Raw genomic sequence first — 22,877 nt, 5'->3', positions numbered from 1 at the left:
CGTGTAGGACAGTGACTGGCTCTCGGCCCATTTGAAGATATCTGGAAGAAGTATCCTTTAGCACAGTAATGCAGGAGTGCAGCTAGTAACATGCCTTTGCTTGAAAAGCTTTAGAATTGATTACTTTACTTTTGGCATGTGAAAATCAAGAGGGTTCCTCCTTTTTTCTCCTTCTCCATCCCCATCTTTACTCCCAAGCTATATTTACTTCAAAGCAGAAATTTAGCCCCCGGCAATTTTCATGCAGAGCCTATGAGGCCCACACAGCCAGTCAGAGGTATAAGCCTTATCCAAGCCCAGCCTGACACTGTACGGTTTCCCACCTGAAAGACCATTGAAAACATGCCCATGTTTTAAGGCTTGAGTCATTTTTATAACTGAAGCTGCGGGAAAGGCAAAAAAGCCGTGCTCTGGCAAAGTCTTTACTTTCTTGCAAACTAAGCCTAATGCTCTCCCCTTGCATATCCCCAGGCCAGATCCTCTGTGTCCTTTTCCACCTTCAAGCATTCACCATCTTCCTATATTGATATCCCTGAAGACCTATTCCTCTGGGTTCAGGAAAGACTTGATGGGTAATCGTTCAGAGTTTGGCATTGTCGCTTTTTAATCAACAAGAGGGAATCACAGCTGAGTGCCACATAAACCATCCAATTTTCATACCGGATAGTATCATTCCTGGTCCATGCAGCAAAGATCATGGAATCAAACCCTAATTGATGTTCCTTATCACTGCATTTTGGATGTAATCTTGATTGGTGTTTGAAATACCACAAAACTCCTGATTCCAAGGCCTTCTGTGTGATTGTGCATAGTAAATCATGTTCAGCCTGGAATAGCACTTTGGTAATAAAATATACAGTCCAGAAGAACCCGACTGTGACATCTTAATTCACTGTGCATGCTTTAAGTCTGTCTGTGCAGCTTGAACACAGTTCATGAGAAGCAGGCTTCTAGGTAAGAGCCTAACCGGTGTTTCTACTCGGGACCAGGAAGGTTTCTTGCCCTGGAAGCAGTTCAGGTAAATGTAGTTCTTTTTCCTGGGTAGAAGCAGTTTGTCCAGCATTGAGGGGCCACAGTTTCATCTTACAAACTCTGCTTGGCACAAAAACAGCATCCAGTAGCTGTGTCTGCCTTGATATTTAGGGCTGACTTGTGTTGCCCACCCTTGCCTTGCAGCCTGCGCCAGAGGTTGCCCACAGTGTGGTTCCTGTTTCTCCAGCAAAGTCCTTCTAGGATTCAACCTTGCAAATACTTGTCTCTCCCTTCGTGCTTGGTTTTCATCGATTCGTGGGCAGAAGAAACAGGAAGGGAGGTGCAGAAGGGCTGGGAATCAGGGACAGGGAGTTGTAGGATTGTTGCTGGGGCCTACAGCACTTAGGGAGGGCTGGGAGGAGGCTGAACATGCTGCAAGTGGGCTCAGCCCTAGGCCCTGACACTCGGCAGAGGCTTCCAGGGGGTTTCAGTGGAGGTGGGCAACACGTTTGTGCTTGAGGGGTAGCCCTGATATCACTGGCTCCCAGGGAGGGTGTAGCCCAGTGGTTGTCAACTTCGGTAGATTCAAGCCAACTTTCAGAAAATGCCAGCTCTTTGTTTTCATTAATTTTTTGCAAATGATAAAGCAATTTTTCTCTTTTAAAGAACTCCGAAAGCTCACAACAGGTCAGAATGTTTTTAACACTGTGGATTCCTATGTGAAATCTCTGGGTTTATCTTGTGAATCATGTTTGCACGCCTAATTGTGTGGCACCCTACGGCAGCCTTGAAAGGGTCTCAAGGGTAGCGTGACACCCTGGCTGAGAATCTCTGGTCTAGCCCAGCAGGAGCGGTTGATGTTGTCTGCACCTTGGGGGCAGGGGTGGTAGGCTCCGACCTGGGCCATGGGGTGGCAAGTCAGGTGCCAGTTCCACATGGCTCAGGCTACACAAGTCCCCCCACCCCAAGTATAAGGGGTGAGTCTGTTTGGGGCTTGGGGTTTGGGGCCCCATTGTGGTGCCAAGGTACACTGTGACCCAGCAGCATTTCACCCTTACAACTCCTGCTGCTGGCAGGAGACACAAGCACAATCGAAGAGAAAGTGGAAAGGAATAAGCAGCAGCAGTTGCCTGCACTTGTTCGAACATCACAGTCAGGTAAGTGGACTGGAGAGTTCCTAGGAAAATGGGTTCTTAATGGGGAAAACCCTGGAGTCTAGACCAGGAAGAAGGAACAAGTGACCTGTTTGTCTGTCATCTGTGTTGAGAGGATTAGTGCCTATGGCAGGGGTGGGCAAAATGCGGTCCGGGGACCAGATGCAGCCCGCCAGGCCATTCTATCTGACCCGTGGGGCTCCTAAAAAATTTAGAAAATTAATATTAATCTGCCCTGAGCTGCCTGTCATGTGGCCCTCGATGGCTTGCCAAAACTCAGTAAGCAGCCCTCTGCCCAAAGTAATCACCCGCCCCTGGCCTACAGTGTTGGCTACCCTTAGACAATGGCTGTTTAGCATGGTGGGAGCATGGCACTAATAACACCAAGGTTGCAGGTTTGATCCCTGGTTGGACTAGATCTCTTGAGGTCCCATCCCATTTTGCTGAGCTATGAAAGGTTTCTTTTCTCTATGACTTGCTGACAGCCAGTGGTAAATGTGGATTGCTCAATATGGATTAAAAGCATTTACTAGCACTGACAGGGCTTTTGCGACCTGTCACAGAACAAGATCTTTCAAAGTTTGATTCTTTGAAGAGTGTTGGTAGTTCTTGGTAGTTATAATGCAGTTTCTCTTGAGGGGATATCTGATAGTCACCCAAAGTGATATGCAAACTCTAAGCCAAGTGGCCATGTTATTAAAAGAAACATTAACACCATGAGGAGTGGTAGATGCTCAGAAGTCCTGGAAGGCAGGCCTTCTGGTGAAGTCTCAACTGTAAGGACCAAGTCTGCAAACTTAGCTTATGCTTTTTATTTCCATTTACCACTCCACTCCTCACAAGTCTCAAGGTGAGGCTGCATGGAGAAAGTTGCACATAGGGTACGGGTACTGAGTGATTTATTCTCCCATGTTACGAATGACCTCATAATTCCTGAGTGGGAGTTCGTCAGATCATTCCTAACAAGTGACGGCATTTGGCAGAATGCTCTCTCTCTCTTTCTCTCTCCGTTACATATTCAATTTGTCCAACTGTACAAAGATTATTGGTTTTAGAACACTTAATTTCTTTCCTTTTTCCAAAATCACTTCCCACAAGTTTTAAAACACAGTAAATGATATAAATATGTGTAATGCTGGCAGTCAGAGGAACAGTGCACAGTGCCTCTTACAGCCCTTCATATTTACAGTCAGAAACAGAGAAAGCCATAATAGCCCAGCACCTAAATCTCCAGTAGCCTGGGGTTAGGAATTACAACTGCTGATTTCCTGAACTGAGACCTTACTATGTCTGGAGGTAAAAAGTCATACTGGACAGGAGGAAGCCAGTGTTAGACGTGTATTTGGTCCTTGAGACATCATGGTAAATATAACCCATTTTATGCTGTGATGTCTGTGCCATTTCCTATTGACATTTATGTGCGTCAGCTGCATAGGTGCATAGGGGTGTTACTGGGAGGGATGTTTTAAAATCAGCACAATGTGATCCATGCTGCACTCAAGTCAAAGCAACATTTGGGTTTGGTTTTGATTATTACTCATCCAAAAACCACAAATGCACCCCTGCCCATCTCCCCCCAGATCAAATACAAAGCAGGAAAAGGCTGTGACCTTTCCAAACCAGCTGAATCCTTACAATGCAGTATTGATCAGGTCCTGGAAGGTGCAGCATGATAAAGTGAGAGCAGCAGTGGCCAAGCCATCTGTTGTTTTCCCAGGGGAACCGTGGAAATTCAGATTATGCTGATTTGCATAATCCAAGTATTATGGCTGTGCTAATTTGGCTGTGTTCCAGAGTCATTTTACTGGAGTGTGATCACTCTGGGCTCATCCAGACGAGTGCACACATGCGGTTTGCAGTGCTTCAAACCTGTTTGAGGCACCACAAACCACACATGGCGTACATGTAACTGTTGTTAGCTTTGCTGCTAATTTGATACCAAGAATCCCAGTATCAAAAAAACTGCCATGAAAGAAAAGTGGCGCGGCGCGCGCTCCAGCAGCATGCGCCAACAGACGGAGGCTCAGTCCTCCAGGTAGATGCGCTGGCTGCTGGCTAGAGCGTCTCTCCTCCTCCAGTTGTTCCCCAGCTCCTCCAGCATAGAAGAAGCAGAGAAACGGCAGTTTCCTCAAAGTGGGGCAGTTTGCCCCACACTGCAGGGCATGTGCAGGGGTGTGCACAGTGGCAAAAAATAGCAACACAAATTTCAAGTTGCAGCAAGGGAGATTTAGGTGGATATTAGGAAAAACTTTATCACAAGGAGGGAGGTGAAGCACTGGAAAAAGTTACCCAGAGAGGTTGTGGCATCTCCATCCTTAGAGGTTTTTAAGACCCAGCTAGACAAAGCCCTGCCTGGATGATCTAGTTGGGGCTGGTCCTGCTTTGAGCAGGGGGTTGGACTAGATATGACATCCTGAGGTCCCTCCCAACCCTCGTTTTCTATGTCGGGACATGGACTCTGCGTGTCCTGATCCCAGGGTGCATTTTAGCGGGTGAAGGCCCATTGCTTTTGTAGTTCTCTTATCACAGTAGAATAATAACTTGTGAGGTCCGCTCTGTGTTGTGCTTGGATTGCAAATTAGTCCTAACTATTTGGATTGATTTTAACCTGAAGAAGGTAGAACGCTGGGGTTTTTTCCAACACGGTTCTCAGCCCAGAGCTGAGCCTTGCCAAGAAACATGCAGTACATTGGAATAGTTTGGGGATGATGTAGCCCCACCCCTGCTGGGGCACTCGGATTCTCCGCAGACTGAGGCATAGCATTAGGCAGACTTAACAAGCCAGAAGGAGAGCTGTAGCCTGCTGATCCTGCAAGGATAATACAGTAACTAAAATTAACCATTCCAAAGTCTGACTGTCTAGCCTGCCTTTTTTTTAACTGCTGTTTGATTTGCAATAACTGTAGACAAAGGAGAAATAAGGAAAGTTGACACAGCCAAGCACAGGGCACCCGACAACAGGTGGCAATAGGGGAGTAAGAAAGCAGAAAGGCTTTGCATAGCTTGCCTATTTTTAAAAAAAAAGAAAATGAAGGGTCAGTATTTCAGGGTAACTGCTGGACTCTGTTCTAGTTTCTGGCACGACTGCTGCAGGGCACGATGGGATCTTTCCTCTGTAGAATACCTTTGAGAATTTAGAGGCCATGGCTGTGTTTTTATGCAGCTTGAAGATGCAAAGACTCCATGTGTGTGTGGTGGGTAGAGCAGCAGAGAGACCCTTCCACCCTAATAAGAAATCCCTCTTTAAAATCTTGCTTGACCAAGGTCTCCAGGGAGTTTTCCTCCCTCCCCCACCACAGTTGTACCATAGGGTGCTTTCCCATTCCCCATTTTTCTATGGATCTGCTATATTTGGCAAAGTCACGTAAGAGAAAAGGTGATGAAGGCCGAGGAACAGTCCTAGCACAGAGCCTGTGTGTGCCGGTGTGTGTGTTACAGCTCAGCCAGTTCACTATGGTATCAATTTAAACCAATTGCCGTGAAATTAGGGAAAGTCACATGCGCCGAAAGCAAACCATTCCTAAAGGGACAGGTTCTGATTAGAAAATACATGGTGTTTTAATTACTCTAATGAACCAAAAAAACTCAAAGCAATTATAGCTTGTACATTGTGCTAATTAGAATCTTATTTTAACATTTGGGGAATAAGGAATAGAGACCCCTTAAAATAAAAGGCATGGTTTTTCGTTTTTTTTATTCTGCTCCACGAGAGCCAAACAGATTATTTGAAAACCAAGAATGATAAAGCAGCTTGTAATTTAGCACAACTGTTTGATTGCTCAGAAGATAGCACCTAGCGATTACCTATTATAAATCCTCCCTTCAGTTAATGAAGCTTATGCTTGCTTCTAAACCTCAGACAAAAGTAGCTTGAAAAATAGCACCTGTGCTCTAAAACTCACTGACGCACTGAGGTGGGGGCGGGGGGACCCATCTCTGCTGCCAGGCTTTAATTATATTTCCCTGCCCTAGGAAAAGGCAGGGGCTGAACATTTGTTCTCTGCTTGAGGTCCACTGGAGTTTCTGTCGCATAACTTTCCCATGACCGGCAATAAGAGCTCCCCACATCGCCATATCCCCTCCAATTAAACAGCCTCTACAATGAGAAGATGAGCTCGTCAGGGCAGGATTCAGATCAGTGAAACCCGCTGAAGTCCGGATTTGCTCAATCTCATTTTGAAGAGCAAAACCGGTGCCGTGACTCTGATCTAATGTCAATGTGAAAGGGATGCCTGTGGTTTCTCGGGGCTGCAGATCAGACGCAGAGTTACAGCGGATCTGCTTGAACTGAAACTTGTTGCATCAGACTGTGCTCAGCACCAGGAAGGAGTAAGTCCTTAATGAAGTACCAGGGTCTACCTACTAGTGACTGTGGCAATATCCCACGTCACACTAATGGTTCAGATGATCCGAACTCTCCTTAATGTCTTCCTGTTGCTATTTTGCTCTGGGTGTCACTACTGATATTGTTGGTGACCATCTGTTCTCAGAAGGAGCCAGCCCTGCATATGGACATCTCAGAGTAACATTACCCATTTGCCTTTCACAGCGCCCAGTTTCGGTTTCACCCAAAGTCGAAACCATTTACATTTAATGAAGACTCACCGTCTATCAAAGACAGGTATGTTCCCGATTCCTCATTCTGAAAACCACGTGCTTTAGACCGATCGAAAGCAGAACACGCACCCTGACTTCACTGATGCCAGTGTCCCCTCCCTCTATAATGAGCCTAATCTAACCACAAGTCCAAGCGCCTGTCTGAGCTCCAGAGCATTTCAGCTCCACATCTGAATTTTATGGCATGGGTTTGGCTCTCTCTTCCAGACCTTTGCACTGGCATCGTTGTATTCGTGCTAGTAATTTGGTGCCTGCTTTATTTACATTAAATCTGAGCCAGGCATGTTGCTCTGGACACTCAACAAGTATCTGTAAACTGAAAAAGCGATCTGATATCCTGCTAAGCGTTCTCCAGTTACCATCGGGGAGAAGTGTCAAGAAAATAAAAGCAGTAATGGGCACTGAAATAGGCTCCACAATTTAGAAAGCAGACAACTGAAAAATGAATTAGATCAATGCTAGAAATGTCAATTTTTTCCTTCACAGTGTGGTACACCACGTGCTTTTTAAATGCACAGGCCACCTTTTCTATTTCCAACTTGCTCTGCTCCATTTTTAATCCACTTTTTTGGAATTATTAACTTCTCTCAGCATTCAGCACATGTTAGCGACAGGCCGGAGACTTGAATGCAAAGTGGCTATGCAGGGGGAGGGGAAAGAGGGATCATTTTACCGGGAAAGGAAAGCTGCGCTCTACGCCGATATATAATACCCAGGGGTGGACCCAGGATTTTACAAAGCGGGGTGATTGAGCAGCACCTGGTGCTGCATGGGTGGCTGGACCCCCACTCCCAGCCCCTCCCATGATCCCCCTCAACTAGGGCAGGCAGACTGCACCACAGGAGCAAACCCCAAAGAAGGTAATTCCCTCCCTTCTCCCCTTCCCTTCTCCCTGCTCAGAAGCAAGTCCCTTCCCGTCCCCTTCCTGTCCCCTTCCCATTCCCCCCCTCCACCTGCTGCTGCCAGTGTCTGTGCTGCTCTAGTGGGGCCGGGACCTTGCGTCCCACTGCAGACGGGCTGCATGAGGGCAGGGCTCAGCCCGGAGCTACGGGGGTGGTGGGCAGATTCCCTGTGAACCCGGCTGATCCCACTGCTGTCACTGCTGCTGTTCCCAGGCTCCTCCACGCCCTAGCTGGAGCAGGACATGAGTGCTCCTCGTGCCCAGGACAGCTGGGCCAGCAGCAACGCTGGCAGTGGCAGGTAGGGGCGGGGACAGGGCAGGGGACGTGCTTCTAAGCATGGAGAGGAAGAGCTGAGGAAAAGTCCGCAGACGTTACCCCTGCCATGTGATCCAGAGGGGGCACCACTCCACCCCCTCTGGATCTGCCCTCGATAATACCTACTTGTAATTTAAGGTTAAAAACATGCATGGGGACACACGTAGAAGACATGCGGTCTTCGTTCTTAGAGACAGCGTGCCCCACTTGGAGTGGGCTTTCATCCTAGAAGCTGGACCCACTGAGTGAAAACACCACAAACTCAAACCAAAAGGTAGGAGGAAGGAAGCATATGAATAATCCAGCCCTATTAACACCTGGTATAGTTGGTAGTAAATCATTCCCTGATTGCGGTACAGCATTTCATAGTGTAGCCTTGTTTTTACTGCTACTGGTTCATTCAGGAGGCAAGGTCAGCAGAAGATCTGGAGATCAACGCCTCCAGCTTCCTCGTGCCTTACGCCCGTAGGAATGATTCACGTCAAAGCTGGGTAAGAAGGACTTTTATACAGCATCAACATCCTTCTCCTCTCCCCATCTCTTCCCACACGTGAATTTCAAAATTTGATTTATACCCCTGGCTGGCTGGTGGGCCCATGGCAGGCTCCGAAGATATTAAAGTACAATTTGAAATAAGGCCAAAGGGGGAAAAAAACCAAAGGGGAAAAAAACCAGCTTTACATATATTTTGTTTTGAGAGCTGGAGTTTAATTTAAATCTGGCATGCTTTATATAAATGAAGTCAAGTCCCAAATGATACTAGACAGCATGGCATTTATGAGCCCCAAGTTATAGTTTTTGCTATTAAGGCAAAACTTAACAATTTCCAAGTCTGTATCAAGAGAAATATAAAATAACATGACTCTGGATACACCTTTTTCTCCATCTGTGACCACTATTTTATAATGTTTTTTTAATATTATTTCTAGCCCTGGTTAGCATAGCTCTGGCACTAGCAAGCTTATTTCAGGTTTTTTCACATCAGGCTTATTTTCTGCTGACAGCTACTGTGCTGGGTGTGATCCAATACTGTGATATTGCACCAGCAATTCATTCTACCTCATTTACCCAAGAGATAAAAGCCTGGGACTGGAGCCTTTAAAATGTACTTGAAATGTATATTTACCAGGCATGTTTTGGCACAAACCCATGGTACATGAATGGGGGGCCAAGCATGATTTACAAGGAAAATAATTCAATACCCCTTTCTTCATTTCCTTTTCCTTTGTCGCTGGGTGTGATGCACTGTGACCTGATTCATACTGCTGATGATGGTCTTCTGCCTGTACTTCCTTGAGCTATGAAGTCAATCTGTTTGAGGAAGCTATCGTTTTTGTAGAGCAAGGTCATGCAGTTGAGTGAACAATACAGTAAATATAGGCAGCAAAGGGAAACACAAATGTGCCTGGTATATTTGTCTTTTACTTGAGAGGCTGCTAAATTTGTAGATACTTTACATCTGTTTTTTCTTAAAGGTATATTACTTTTGCTATATCCACAATGAATGATAAAGCATTTTAGAATGTGGAGAATGAATTTACTACTGCTTCGTCTTATCAACGCAAATGTTGCCTTTGCTCTTCAGCCGAATGAAACGCCAGCTCCTGAAGAAAGCCCCAGAAGGAGGGCCATGGAGCTGACAGAAAGACAACCAAGTAAGGTATAAGACACTCCTTGGGTCTCTTGAGTATGCACTTCTCCTATTAACAGTGCTATCTCTTTCCAACCCACTCGCTGTAACTATAAGTTTTGAAGAATCACAGTACTGATGAGGAGACTTTATAGTATCATAGTGTTTAGGGTCAGAAGGGACCTAAACAGATCATCAGGTCCGACCCCCCCCGCCCCAGCCAGGAATGGGATATCACCCCAGCCAAATATCTGTCCAGCCTCCTCTTGAAGACCCCCAGGGTAGGGGAGAGCACCACCTCCCTTGTGAGCCCGTTCCAGAGCCTGGCAGTCCTAACTGTAAAGTAATGCCTCCTGATATCAAGCCTGACCCTACTCTCAATCAATTTGTGGCCGTTATTCCTTGTTATCCCAGGTGGTGCCCAGGGGAACAGAGCCTCCCCCAGTTCCTGCTGGTTCCTCCTGGTGAGTTTGTAAATGGCCACCAGATCCCCTCTCAGCCTTCTCTTGTGGAGGCTGAGCAGGTTCAGGCCCTTTAGCCTCTCTTTGTAAGGCCTGCCCTGCTGCCCCTTGACCATGCGAGTGGCCCTCCTCTGGACCCTCTCAAGGTTAGCCACATCCCTCCTGAAGTGCGGCGCCCAGAACTGGACACAGTACTCCAACAGCGGCCTGACCAATGCCACGTAGAGGGGGAGGATCACCTCCCTGGACCTGCTTGTGATGCATCTGTAGATGCATGACAAGGTGCAGTTAGTCTTACTGACCATTTCCTCGCATTGGCGGCTCATGTCCATCCTGGAGTCAACAATGACTCCAACATCCCTTTCAGCCACTGTGTTGATGAGAAGGGTATTCCCCAGCCTATAGGTGTGCTGCTGGTTCCTTCTCCCTAGATGCAGCGCCTTGCACTTGTTTGCGTTGAATTCCATCCCAATCTCATCCTCCCACCTCTGTAACCTGTCTAGATCTAGTTGGATTCTGTCCCTCCCCTCCAGTGTGCCCATTTCTCCCCACATCTTGGTGTCATCAGTGAATTTGGACAGCGAACTTTCCACACCCACATCCAGATAGCTGATAAAAATGTTGAACAGTGCAGGCCCCAGGACCAAGCCCTGGGGGACTCCACTGCCCACTTTCCTCCAGGTCGAAAACGACCCGTCCACCACCACTCTCTGGGTGTGACCATCAAGCCAATTTGCCACCCACCTGACTGTGTAGGCATCAATGCCACAGTCCCCAAGCTTTTTAAAGAGAATGTGGTGGGAAACTGTGTCAAAGGCCTTCTTACAGTCCAGGAAGACAACGTCCACCTCAACGCGCTTGTCCAGGGACTTTGTGACCTGATCATAAAAAGAAACCAGGTTAGGCAGGCAGGACCAGCCCTCAATGAACCCATGTTGGTTGCCCCTGAGCATTACCTCCCCTGCTGGGCCCTTGCAGATGTGCTTCTTGATAATTTTCTCAAAGGTCTTCCCAAGGACCAAGGTGAGACTAACTGGCCTATAATTGCCGGGGTCCTCCTTTCTCCCCATCTTGTAAATGGGGACCACATTGGCCCTTTTCCAATTCTCTGGTACCTGGCCAGAGCCCCATGAGCGCTCATAAAGCCATGCCAGGGGCCCTGCTATGACCCCTGCCAATTCCCTCAGCACCCTCGGGTGAAGAGCATCTGGACCTACTGATTTAAACACGTCCAGCCCCTCCAAAAGTTCCCTAACTAGATCATCCCTGACTCTAGGCATGGTGGTGCCTACCTTGGGTCCAACCACAATTCTAGTTTGCTTGTTTGCTTAGTCTACAAAGATTTTAAAAAATCCAATGGAAAGGCCTATGCAACAACCACGGTGCAGAGCAGGCTGCCTCCCACAACTGGTCTTCGAATACTCATTGCAACATGGATCCCAAAGCTGCCATTCAGCCGGGCATCACCCATTTTGTACTGGTATTTTTGGTGATTTGTTCCAGGGTGTAGCACCTTACATTTATCAGCATCTGCCTTCATCAGCCACTGATGCAAATCCAGACTTAACCACCGCAACGGTGTGGGAAGTATTAGCAATCTCTGACATTGAAACCTCATGTCATTTTTCTGAAAATGATCAGTAGTTTAAATCAGGAGATAGTATGTATGTATGTATGTAGGATTTTTCTGGGTGATATCTTTTGCTTCGTGGTTGGAATAGTTTTAAACAAGCTTTTGAATACAGGACATTTTTCTTCGGATCTTTTTTATTAGCTTTAAGAAAAACAACAAATAAGGGCCCTTAAGTTAGGGGCATATCACCTCATACTTGTTCCTAGTTTTGACCCAGCATTTCCCAGAAGCTGCAGGTATATACACCGCACGGCCCTGTGAATCAAAGGTCATATATGAAGCTGTGTGTACTACAGAGATCCAGCCCCGCAGTAATAAGGATCTCCTCCACTTCTCATTTTGCCGAAGTCTTCCCTCCCTTGGGGCCTTGACCTTGTGAACTCTCTGTTTTAAAAGTGCTATCAGTTTTAAAAGTGCTTTAGATTTCCACGCTCATATTTCATGTGGAGTTCACTTATTTATTGAATGAGAAAGCCACTCTATTCCTTCCCATGAGTTATTAGCATTTACGTCTACAGCAAAAGCATATGGGGAGAGCAAGCGCATGGAAACGTGCCGCGTGTTCTAGCATGGCTGTTCTTCTCCTTGGCAGGTTCGGGCCATTGATATTGACACTGCTCGCCCCAATTTTTCCTGATACTTATTTCATCAAGCGGTAACCTCCATGAGAAGAGAAGGAGCAGATTGCCCTGCAAAGCTGAGCGCCCAGGTGCTGTTTGCTCTCAAAACCAGAGACTGATTTTTGCAGCTTGGCAGCGGTTGAAAACTGTGCCAGGGACCATACGAGGGGGTGAACGGAGCAGTCAAACGGAAGGTCTTTAGCACTCGCAGCCTGCAGCACACAGCTTGGAAAACCTCCTGGAGGGCCTGGCTTCTGTTTGTGAGTGTGCGTCTCCAAGCGAACGACAGCCCCAGACGTGAGTCACTTGCATCTCGAACAAAAGACAGGGATTCAGAGCCCGTCGCCTTCCGAGGCTTTATCACTCTGTTGTTTCTTGACTTGCTTGAGCTGAACAAGGTCATGCAAAGCCCCCAGCTGAACAAACACACAGCACTAGAGGCAAGAGAAGGTCTATTTTGTGTGGGCCCCGGAGGAATTAAGAACAAAATCTCAAGGGAAAAGTTTGAAGTACAATTACTCCGCTCCCCACTTACAATGGAAACATGACACAGGTTGTTGGGTTTTTTTAATGGCTTGCGCATGTGTTCACATCCTTCAGATTGTAATGATTTTTGTCTTTACATGCAGAAGAGGTTAACTGCTGTTCAATCTTGCGTTAGCCTGCAGTAACCTTGGCATTTAAAAGAAAATAATAGCTTCCAACAGCATTTGTGATGGTTCATCCATTAGGAGGGAATGAAGGGCTTCAGCCTGTAAAACACTTTATCTACTCTGTGCTTTCTGTGCCTTGAGCGCTTGTGACAGAAAATTACATATATGCAAGCACCCAGCCCTCTTTTCATGATTACAACCAATATGTTTCTGTTTTGATATTAGCTGCCTGGGTTCTGTGCATTGTTTTTGTGAGCTGTGCAGAAGAAATACAAATGCATTGTAAAAAAAAAAGGGAGGTGGGGAGGAGGGAAGCAGGAATCCACCTATTTTTTTTGTAATGAAGTCCCAGAAAGAAATTTAAATTGCACATTACGGATTGTTCCCCTTTGTAATTACTATATGCAATCTCCCTTTAGTTGGGCACCAATGTGTCACCCACTGGTTGGAGCTGTGTGCATGTTCCATACAGGATTTATACATTTGTAATGGGATGAAGTAGAATCACAGATGGCAACAAATAGAATAGTGTGTGCACTACACACACACACATGCACATATGCACGCGCGTGCGCAACATCAGATATTGTTGGTACAGAAGAATAGCAATATGTAGTCTATGATCTATCATAGACAGACTATGGTTTGTTGGGGGGCGGAGGTTAGAGATGCTGTTGTCCCCCAGGGATCTGTCCAGTTGTAAAAAATGACGTTTTCCTTCTGTCATTTCCATTGGCACACTGACACCGCCTAACTGATACTGTTGTTAGCGTGAGATTTCCAGCTATCAACCTGTTTTTCCCTGACATAAGGAAACCCCTTTGGCCCTCTCTCTCAGACATTTCCTTGGCTGCCTGTCTTGTTTTCACTTTTTTTGGTGCTTCAGATTCTTCTTGTACACACCAGACAACATTCATTCCTAATTGTGTGTGTGCATGTGTGTGTGCCAGTGAGAGAATGCATGTGTACTCATTTATTTTACACACACGCGCACACACACACAGTTATGTAACTTGAAAAAATATATAACTTACATGCATTCACCAGAACTGGCAAGTTTACTGAGTGGGTGTGTACAACAGAAGACATAGTGTAACAAGAGCTAGCAGTAATATGCAATTTTTACAAGTGGATTAATGGCATCTTAGCTGTCACTTATGCTGGGTTTTACATTACTGGTGATAACTGAATGTGGTTCTAACTTTGCCCATAGAATTGTTAGCAATGATTATAGATTAAGTCATCACGAGTAGATATGATGAGGTGGGGCCGTGTAATGACACAGACCTGGCATTATGATTGTTTGTAGCTTTTTTTTTCCTGGGTGGCATAACCACCTTGCCATCGCAAAGCCAAGTCTCTCCGCTTTCCTGATCTTTTTGCTAACCGCTTGTGGATGAAAGAAGTGAAGAATTAGCTAATATTAAGACCAAATTGGGATAATTAATTTGACAAACATTATTTGACCATCTGTAGAACTGAATTAATGAAGTATTACCACATAGTCATTCGTCTGGTGAAGAAAAAATATTTGTCCAGTTCTTTGCAGATACTATTTGGGCATTTAATTTTTCTGAATAGTTTATTGGACAAATATTACAGTCCTATCCCTCCTGATTTCATTGACATATTACATTTCTCATTTCCTGGTTAATTGTATTCTTGATTCCATACAATTTTATCAAGCTGAGAACACTAATGTCTTGGGAGCTTATTCAGCCATAATAGCCATGGGGAATTCAATGCGCGCATTGTACACTAGGATAATGAGAATTCACCCTAATAGTTATTTCTCCTCCTGCTACATGTAGCTCCATTATCTCCTGCACTGAAAATAACCTAACCCCCTTACTTATGTGAAATATGACAATACACTGCCTGAAACAAATGGCCCAAACCCAGGGGACTACAGAGGGAGGGTCTGAGGAAGTAGCTGCAGTGCTGTCTAGAAAGCCAGGAAATGAGTGAAGGAAAAGATGGGTTTGTGCTTAAAGCCTGGAAGAATTGAGGGAAAGTCGTCCCTGAAGGGCCTGAAGGCTTTCCCACCTACCCCCACCCTGAGGTTTGCATTTGTCCCAGACTACCCAACCCTTTTGCTGTAGGCTTGATTGTGATGGTCACAGTGCCCCCCACCCCAGACTCGGCCCCAGGAAGTAGTCCTGCGTCGACAAATGTCTGGGGTTTTTATTTGCTGCAACCAACTAGAAGGTTTGTACTGAAACAGTTAATGAAAGCCCCGCACCGTAGGCCCTGGTCAGCTTGGATTACTCGTGCTGCCAGCGTGGGAGGGTTTAATATCTGAACAGCCCTTTTGTGTCTATTTACCATAACCCTTGCATTAATGTAGTAGGGCTCTATCAAGTTAATTAATTAGAAGGGTCTGAGTGGCAAGGTACTGGGGGTGGGGTTTTGTTTTTTATCTCCTAAGCATCAGGGGCCAAAAGCAGAGAGAAACACAGTTGTTCTTGTTAAAAGACAGTTTTTAGGCATCTGTTGTATGGGAAGAAAACGGTGACACCACCCCTTCCTCAACTCGCCCTCTCTTGAGACGTGCGCGTGTAGCGCCATGATCCCGATCATATTATTAATGCCACAAAGACCTAATGTTTCACCCAGTTTGGGCTCAGATGAACAGACAAGGGCCCACGTCACCACTGCTGCAGAAGCCAAGACTGCCCTTTACAGCTGGGTTATTTATTAGTCAGAAACTCAGCCTTTAACAAAGCAAAGCACATTGATTTTTCCTTTAGCCTCGCAGCTCCAGGGCTTGGAAAGTGCCTGCTGTTGTCTCACTAAACGCATTAGACTCATCTGTGCTAAAATGTTAACATTTCTCTTCTCTTGTGAGCACATGTGGCAAATCCTAAATGGGATTTAGGGCCCAAAGGTCCAGCTTGGGAGATGCTTGCTTGTGTGCGAAAGTCTTAGTGAGCCGCACATAACGTGCCTGCCTAATCACGCAGGGGCCTGAAAAGTGCCAGGCGTCTTATTTTTTCAGACAAAAACTAACTTTTCATCAGTTGCCGGGAAAGCAGGAGACGCGAGTTCAACTTGCAGCTCAAGCTGCGGTGGGTCTCCTGAAGTGCCGTTGCTACTCCTACGTCGTTCTTGTTGGCCGGCATAGGTTTAGGCATCCCTCTGTTTGGTGTGTTGTGAATCCCAGCCCAGGCTCTCAAGCAGCTCCATTTAAAGGCTGGGACTTTAGACAGCAAGTGTACTTTGTAGGCTCAAGATCCATGAGGCCAAGAGTTAGTTAGGCATGCCAACTCTCAGGGTTGTTGTGTGGCAGTCCCGTTGCTGGCACCTAAACAGGATTTAAGCTTCTCTTGAAACTTGCAGTTTGCATGGACTTGTGTAGCCATTGCATCAGAGAGTGAATAAGAGATTGGCTTGCCTTGACTTGATAATGTAGTGCTTATGGCACACACGGAGGAGCTGAGACCTGTATTTGCTACCCAGCCTTAATCGATGGTTAAAGAGCCTGTGTTCCAGTCACTGGCCCCGGGACAAGCCTTGGTGAGAGCTTTGATTGCTGAGCTACAGACTTTTGGTCGTACTTGCACTCTCTCTCTCTGGCCCAATGAATCTTTACTTTGTCTAGAATAAGCAGAAGAGCTTCCATAAGAGGGGTTGATTGTGGTCACCCTCTCCCCCACCTATTGCTTGGTGACTGGTGCATTCAGCTGGGCAAGAAGCACTGTAGGCTCACATCCTCAAGCACAGAAGGGTGTGAGGTGCGCACACACACACACATGCACACGCAACAGTTGAACGGTTCCAAAGGTGCTGATTTATTGGGAACTGGTTCCCAATTGTGTGCCGGCTGTGACTCTGCCAGTTGGGCAGGGGGTGGCGGGGAGAGGGCAGGGGGCATGAGCATCTAGCCCAGCAGCATACCTTACAGTGGGTGATTTCACAGGCTCCTCCCAAGCTGGTCTTTATTTGGGATTTGCTGCTTCTGCTCACAAAAGAGACACATTAACGTTTTAGCACAGCCAAGTCTAGTGTGGTTAGTGAGACGAGCAAGTCCTGGAGCTGCAAGTCTTCCTCCCTCCCTTCCTCCCCCCTTCACACTAGACCAGAAATGCATCCAGACTGCATCAGCCACTGAGCTAAAATACTAGGCCTTTCCACTAAGCCAAAAGGGCTTCAAAACACTCATAGGGAGCCAGTCAGAAGCTGCAGGTTCCTGTGGGTTGGAGCACTATTGTAGTCAGGATGACTTGGAGAGTGCCACCAGGAAACTCAGTGTGCTCAGAGAATTGCACAGGACGCCTGAGCTCATGGCAAGCTGCAGCCCTGAGCGCGTAGCTCTTGTCGTAAAGCTCCCAGTTTCTTCATACCAAATGGAGCCCGTTTCTGAAGTGCACAGAGCTCCGTGCAGGAAACACAAACCTTGCTTTTTGGAGCCTTAAAAAAAAGCAATAGTTCTGCCTTTGCTGCAACCGCTCCTTAAAATTAGCATCAATACTATATATGTTATTGGCTGCTAGCAGTCTTGCGATGGAAGCAGATGCTGCAGTAAGACCTGCAACCCTCTGTAGAGCCATGCTGTGGTGACTGACTTTGCAGGGTTGTGCTGTCCCTTGTGCCTCCGGGAATGCCCTCTCAGGGCCAGAATCATGCTCCCTGGCTGATATCCAAGGCCAGGACCTACATTTGTGAGGGAAACAGCAGTGCCTTGCTTGGTTGAATTTTTTTAGGTACCTAAGTCCAAAATTTGGACCCTCAAAGCCTCTGTTTGGCCTTTGGGGCACCTGAAAGAGCCAGCTGCAATGCTCCCGATGCACCAAAATGCCTGTGCTGGGCATACACAGAACTGTCTGTGTCCCGATGGGCCTGAGTGTGACGCAGAGCGGCTCAGACCTAAGGCCTGGGGTTCAGGAGTAAAGTCTGTGTCTGTCTTCCTTGCTCTGTCAGGGTACAGCCCACAAAAATCATAGCCAGAAGCCCAGGATGCTCCTAGCATCTGGGATCTGGGAAATGCCCGACTCCCCTTTGCACTTCTTACCAGCCAGCCTAGACAGCTCCCTGCACAGCACACTGGCTTTTTGACTCCCATACTTAGGCATCCGCCTCTTGCAACTACAATGCACAGGGAGTTTGTGTGCCCAGCCTGGGGTTTCACAGCAAAGTGCCAAAGGGTAGGGCTGGTATCACTGAGACAGGCTACCACTCCTTTATGAGTTTACCTTAAGGGGCATTTGGTCATAGCTTTTGGGTGATTACTACAGGGGACCAAGCATTGCTACAAACCAGCACATTTCTGTTACAGTGGATACAATTTTGCAGCCTGGAGGCTGTCTTCACACCTGACAGCTCGAGGAGAGGTAGCTTCATTCTGAGCTGGCAAAATGGTTAACGCCCTAATACTGCATTTATTGCTTTATATGTAACTAACGGGGTTTGATATATAGCATCCGGGACCTAGCTTTTTTCCTGTAAATAATATCACCATTGAAAACCAATAGGAACACGTGTCTACAGCTGTGGACAAAATACTGCTGAATGCTGGAGAAGTTTATACGTTCCCCTGGTGCAACGACAGCAGCGACATATATGGGGTCTGCAGCTTTCCCTGGTACCGAGCAACACGGAAGAGGAAATGGGAAACCCTTTGTGTTTTTCTCCCTGCACTGCTGTTACAGCATGGATTTGTCAGGCAGAAACCCTGCTGCTGGCTTGTGGAAGATGGGAAGTTAAATTCAGATGTGGTGAAGGGGCCGCCACTTTGCAGGAGCCAGCAGGATGCATCGGTTTATGCTAGACCTGAACTTGACCTCTGCTCCCTTGGACGGTTCCTGAGAATTGCTGCCACGAGGAACATTTCATGGGTTTTGTTTAGAGCTGAACCGGTAACAACAGCAGCGGCTCTTTGTTACTGCGTCGTGGAAAACAAATGTCGTTCAGGACGGAAGGACTTGCTCTGCAGACCGGTTTCCAGGCATACTCTGTAATGTCTAATCCATCAAAACTAACAGCTTGATTGCCTTATGTACCCAAAACACTGCTTAGGAACTAGCTGCAGACTACGAATTAGTTGTCAAAATGACCGTATTCAAGGAACAAAAAAAAAAAAAAAAAGTATTAAAAAATGACCTTGAGAACATGTGGCCACTAAAAAAAGAGCAGCAACAAAGCAAACTTCACGTTTTATTGCTTATTTAAAGTTCAGAACGACTATTATTGTACACCATTAACTAGGGTTTGGCTTCACTGAAAATGTCATGATGGATTCAAAGAACAAGAAAGTGGATTTAAATGCTGTGCTTGGTGCGCATTTAAGCTCCAAGGGTAAGAGATGCAGAAACCTTGCCTGAACATCCCTCCTCCGTTTCCGGGGGCCCGTCTTGTTGGGTAAGCGAGTGCTGCTGCCTCATGAAGCCAGGGGAGATGCGAGGGGGTCTCGAAACTAAAAGTGGAGTTGAAGATCAGCCCTGAGATGGAGACCTTTAGCAGCTCGGTGATGAAGCTCACCAGGAATTTTAGCTCCTTAGTAAAAGCAGCCCCCTAACCTGTTGCCAAAATCGGTGGTGTGGGGAGAATATGGGATTTATTTCAACCAGGTTAGGAAAGAAACCGGCTCCCCTATATAACCAGCTCCCCGTAGATACTACTTATAACCGACTGCCCTATATAACCGGCTCCCCGTAGATACTAGCTCCCAGTCCATCACGCCCACTTCACTTAACTGGGCACAGGGCTGTGACTGCTCAGCCTGTATCACATCAAGCAGAAAGTATAACGCTGTCCTATCGCATTAGCGATGCAATTAGTGGCCGTATTAAATGCTGTATCAGCAGTTTCCTCTCAATCTTTTTATCTGGTTTAATCTTGAATCAACAGAAGCCTATAATTAGAATGATTCCACTCGTTTGTTATTTTTTTTAATGTAGAGCTTCATGTTACAGCTCAAAGATCATCCCTAATTATGGTGTGGATCTATGCCAGACTTCGGATGCATTGTATAGGCATATTCAGGCATGGTTTTATAAACAATAGCATCAGTGCTGGTAATTTAGGTCAATTAACTTTTAATCCCATTTACAAATGTCTCCCCTCCTTCCATCAAGTTAAAGATTGAATTGTTGAGTTATTTTAAGACGGATAACTGAATAGAAGGATTTCTAAGCTCTGTCAGGCAAAATTATTAGCACTTTGTTGAAAAAAGCATCTTGTATATGCACCAAGATGAGGCCTACCTTTGCTAGGAATATTCATGCCAGAGTTGAAATTAAACAGAAGAACTTCATATTCATTATTTTGATCATATTGCTATGCCTAAAAGCAGTACATGAGGGCATCTGAATGATTTGTCTCTGTATTGCAGGGGCCTGAATGTAAAAGACCCCGAGATACTGTATAAACCCATTTCATTCACCTGAAGCACCTCAGGGATGTGCCATTCTTTACCTGTGTTCAGTAACACAGCACCCCTTTAGGACGTTAAAATGTTGGGGAGTCTATCCTCGTACACTGAGACGGCCCATCCATCCACGGCGTGCGAGATGCGTCTTTAATGCAGCCTGAGATGAGAGGGTGGTGGGTTGCTAGTATTCTGCATCCACCCCAAAGCGGCTAACAGACTGCCATTGCTGGGATGGCATGAACAAAACAAAAGGTAGATTTCACATCACACAGGAGATTCATCGAAGTCCCTTGTGGGATGGGAGAAAATACACAAGAAATCATTCCAGTGAAGTGCCAGAGGCAAGAAACCCGCTCTGAATAGTGTTGTCACAATCTAGCAGTAGAAAATTGCAGTTAACATCTAACATTTTAGAATGGGAGTAAGTTAGAGGGCCATTACTTCATTGATTTGCCAAGACCCGATGTAGGACGCTGTGCAGGAAAGGGCCATACTAAGTGACACAAAGGGTGCGTCTACACGAGGTGCTTACCATTGGTGACGTGTAGGGGGTGCACGTGCACCCCCTGAGATTGGCTGGGCACCCTCTGGAAGTGCCAGCTGCGAAACCGGGAGTGCCGGCGGAAGTGCACTTTTGGTTTTGCCGCTGGTGGTTGTGAGCCTGGTGCTCGGCTGCTTGGGGGACCCCACCTCCATTGGTGATCTGGTGCCCCCCCCCAGACTCGGGAGGCACCAGTCGCCCATGGTGCTTACTGAAGAGTTGCCTAACAAGCTCTGGAGTAAAGCGTCACCGTCTACACTAGCAGTGCTATTAGGCTGGAAAAAACAAATTGACTCCGCTGTAGGACAGTACTGCGCAACACGAGCACTACGCTATAGCGGAGTTATTGGCTCTGCCACACTGCACGTATAGACAGTGACCGGGGCTGGCTGGGGCATGAGGGTGTAACAGTTTGGGGCTGCCTGCTAGCTAGTCCCGCACTGTAGCACTCTTGTGCCCCAGCCAACCCCTCTGCTGTGTGTTGAGCTGGACCGGGGAGAAAAGGGGAGCAGTTTTGGGCTGGCAGGTGCAACCCACCCCAGACTGGCCTGCTAGCTGGGGCTGTGCCACCATGGCTCAATGTACTGTTGTCCAGGATGCACAGGTTAACGCGCTGGAGTTTATTGCATCAAATTAATTTCATGTGTATATGCACCCAAAGCGTATTAATGCCAAAACTTTTAACTGAGACGTAAGTTATATTTGTACCATACATTTTCTATGCATCCTTGTTTCATGTTTCTAATGCAAGCCGTTTTCAGCCAGACGAGGGGGCAATCAAGTTTTGGGAGGAAGGTAAGTGCCCTGGGGGGGTATAAGGGAGTGATGCTTGTTAAATAAGGGATTATCTGAGAGTCTTGGCCTGACAACATAGGGAGGATTTCACACAGGTTAGCATTCAACCCTGCAATTGGAGGCTACCTGAGCAGGGTGTGGGGCCCGGGGCAAATCAGCCTGTGTGGGGCCGCACCCCCGGACGCGAGGAAGCCGACGGCAGATTCAGCGGCGGGGGTGGGGAGGGGGGCATGCTGAGCAGCTGGACGTGAACCCAAAACCCGGGGCCTGGGGTAGTCTCCCCGATTCACTGCCCCCCCACTCCCTTCTCCCCCCCGGGACAGCCCTGCCTCCAATATACATGAGCTCAAGGGTCTTTTTAAGCAGAAGTGACCAGTCAGCTTACAACTCACTTCTAGGTCGTCTTCTTGTATCGGACCTTGTGGCTTTGCTGTAGAGACATCTGGCTTGAAAAGATATGTCAGTATAACTAAACTAACTTAATGTGGCGGTAACTGCATATGATGCCATGGCCAGGCAATTAGCCCTCCCACGGGGCATTGCAGACATAGCTACACTGCTTCCAGGTAAGGCGGAAACCTGCCCAGAGCAATGCCAGGTGTTTGAAGATGCTGCTGGATGCAGTATATTTACCCAGGAGCCACGGCCATACTGCAACTTGTGCACGGTTCGTGTAGTAAGTTGGAATTCAAAGCACTTCTTTGCTGGAAGGCGACATGTTGTTGCGCTCCACTTAGCTTTCATCACAGTGCTAATCTGCTTTCCTTGTGCTCAAAAAGGAGCAAAATGGTGGGTAAGACTTCAAATACTCAAAGCAGTTTTATTTATGACTGGCTTAAAAATGCTTAACATATGTCAGGTTTAAATCTCAAATGGCAATGATCGCATGCCAGAAGGTGAGTTGTATGGCAGCTTTCCTTGGACCGGCTTCTTTTTTTTACTATCAAACAACAACAGTGAAACTGTTTTTCAGCAGGGTTAATCCAGAAAGCCAAACGCTGTTGAACTGGCTGTTCACTGGGCTGCTAGGTTGGGTCACAACCACTGGATCTTGCAAACTTTAAGCCTCCAGTGTGTGAACAGAGCCCTCAGGGTAGGTGCTAGTTTGGGGTCTCTAAGCAGCCTCTTGGGATGCATCTCTCTTGTCAGGGATTCCCGTGTGAGCGCTAGTACTCCCGCTCCAACTGCCTCATTTCCCAGGTCTATCGCTGATGC

General features: G+C 46.9%; 1 protein-coding gene and 1 long non-coding RNA gene across 6 annotated transcripts in view; both read left to right on the top strand.

Annotated features, from left to right (window-relative positions):
* Positions 1-864, top strand: part of ARHGAP26 (Rho GTPase activating protein 26) — a 332,594-nt gene extending 331,730 nt beyond the window's left edge. For all 5 annotated transcript variants that reach the window (XR_003094019.1, XR_003094020.1, XR_003094017.1 and 2 more), the window contains one exon: positions 472-864. The gene's annotated coding sequence lies outside the window, so the exon portion shown is untranslated. The remainder of the gene's footprint in view (positions 1-471) is intronic.
* Positions 865-7,411: 6,547 nt separating this feature from the next.
* LOC112550274 lies at positions 7,412-13,632 on the top strand. Its single transcript, XR_003094022.1, has 4 exons — positions 7,412-7,603; positions 8,099-8,234; positions 9,436-9,620; positions 12,277-13,632. It is a non-coding gene; the product is annotated as an uncharacterized LOC112550274 (long non-coding RNA).
* The last annotated feature ends 9,245 nt before the right edge of the window (positions 13,633-22,877 follow it).

Source organism: Alligator sinensis, unplaced genomic scaffold, assembly GCF_000455745.1.
Source record: "Alligator sinensis unplaced genomic scaffold, ASM45574v1 scaffold135_2, whole genome shotgun sequence".
Taxonomy (NCBI): Eukaryota; Metazoa; Chordata; order Crocodylia; family Alligatoridae; genus Alligator; species Alligator sinensis.
The sequence above is the reverse complement of the archived record's forward strand: the minus strand, read 5'-3'. Positions and strand labels throughout refer to the sequence as shown.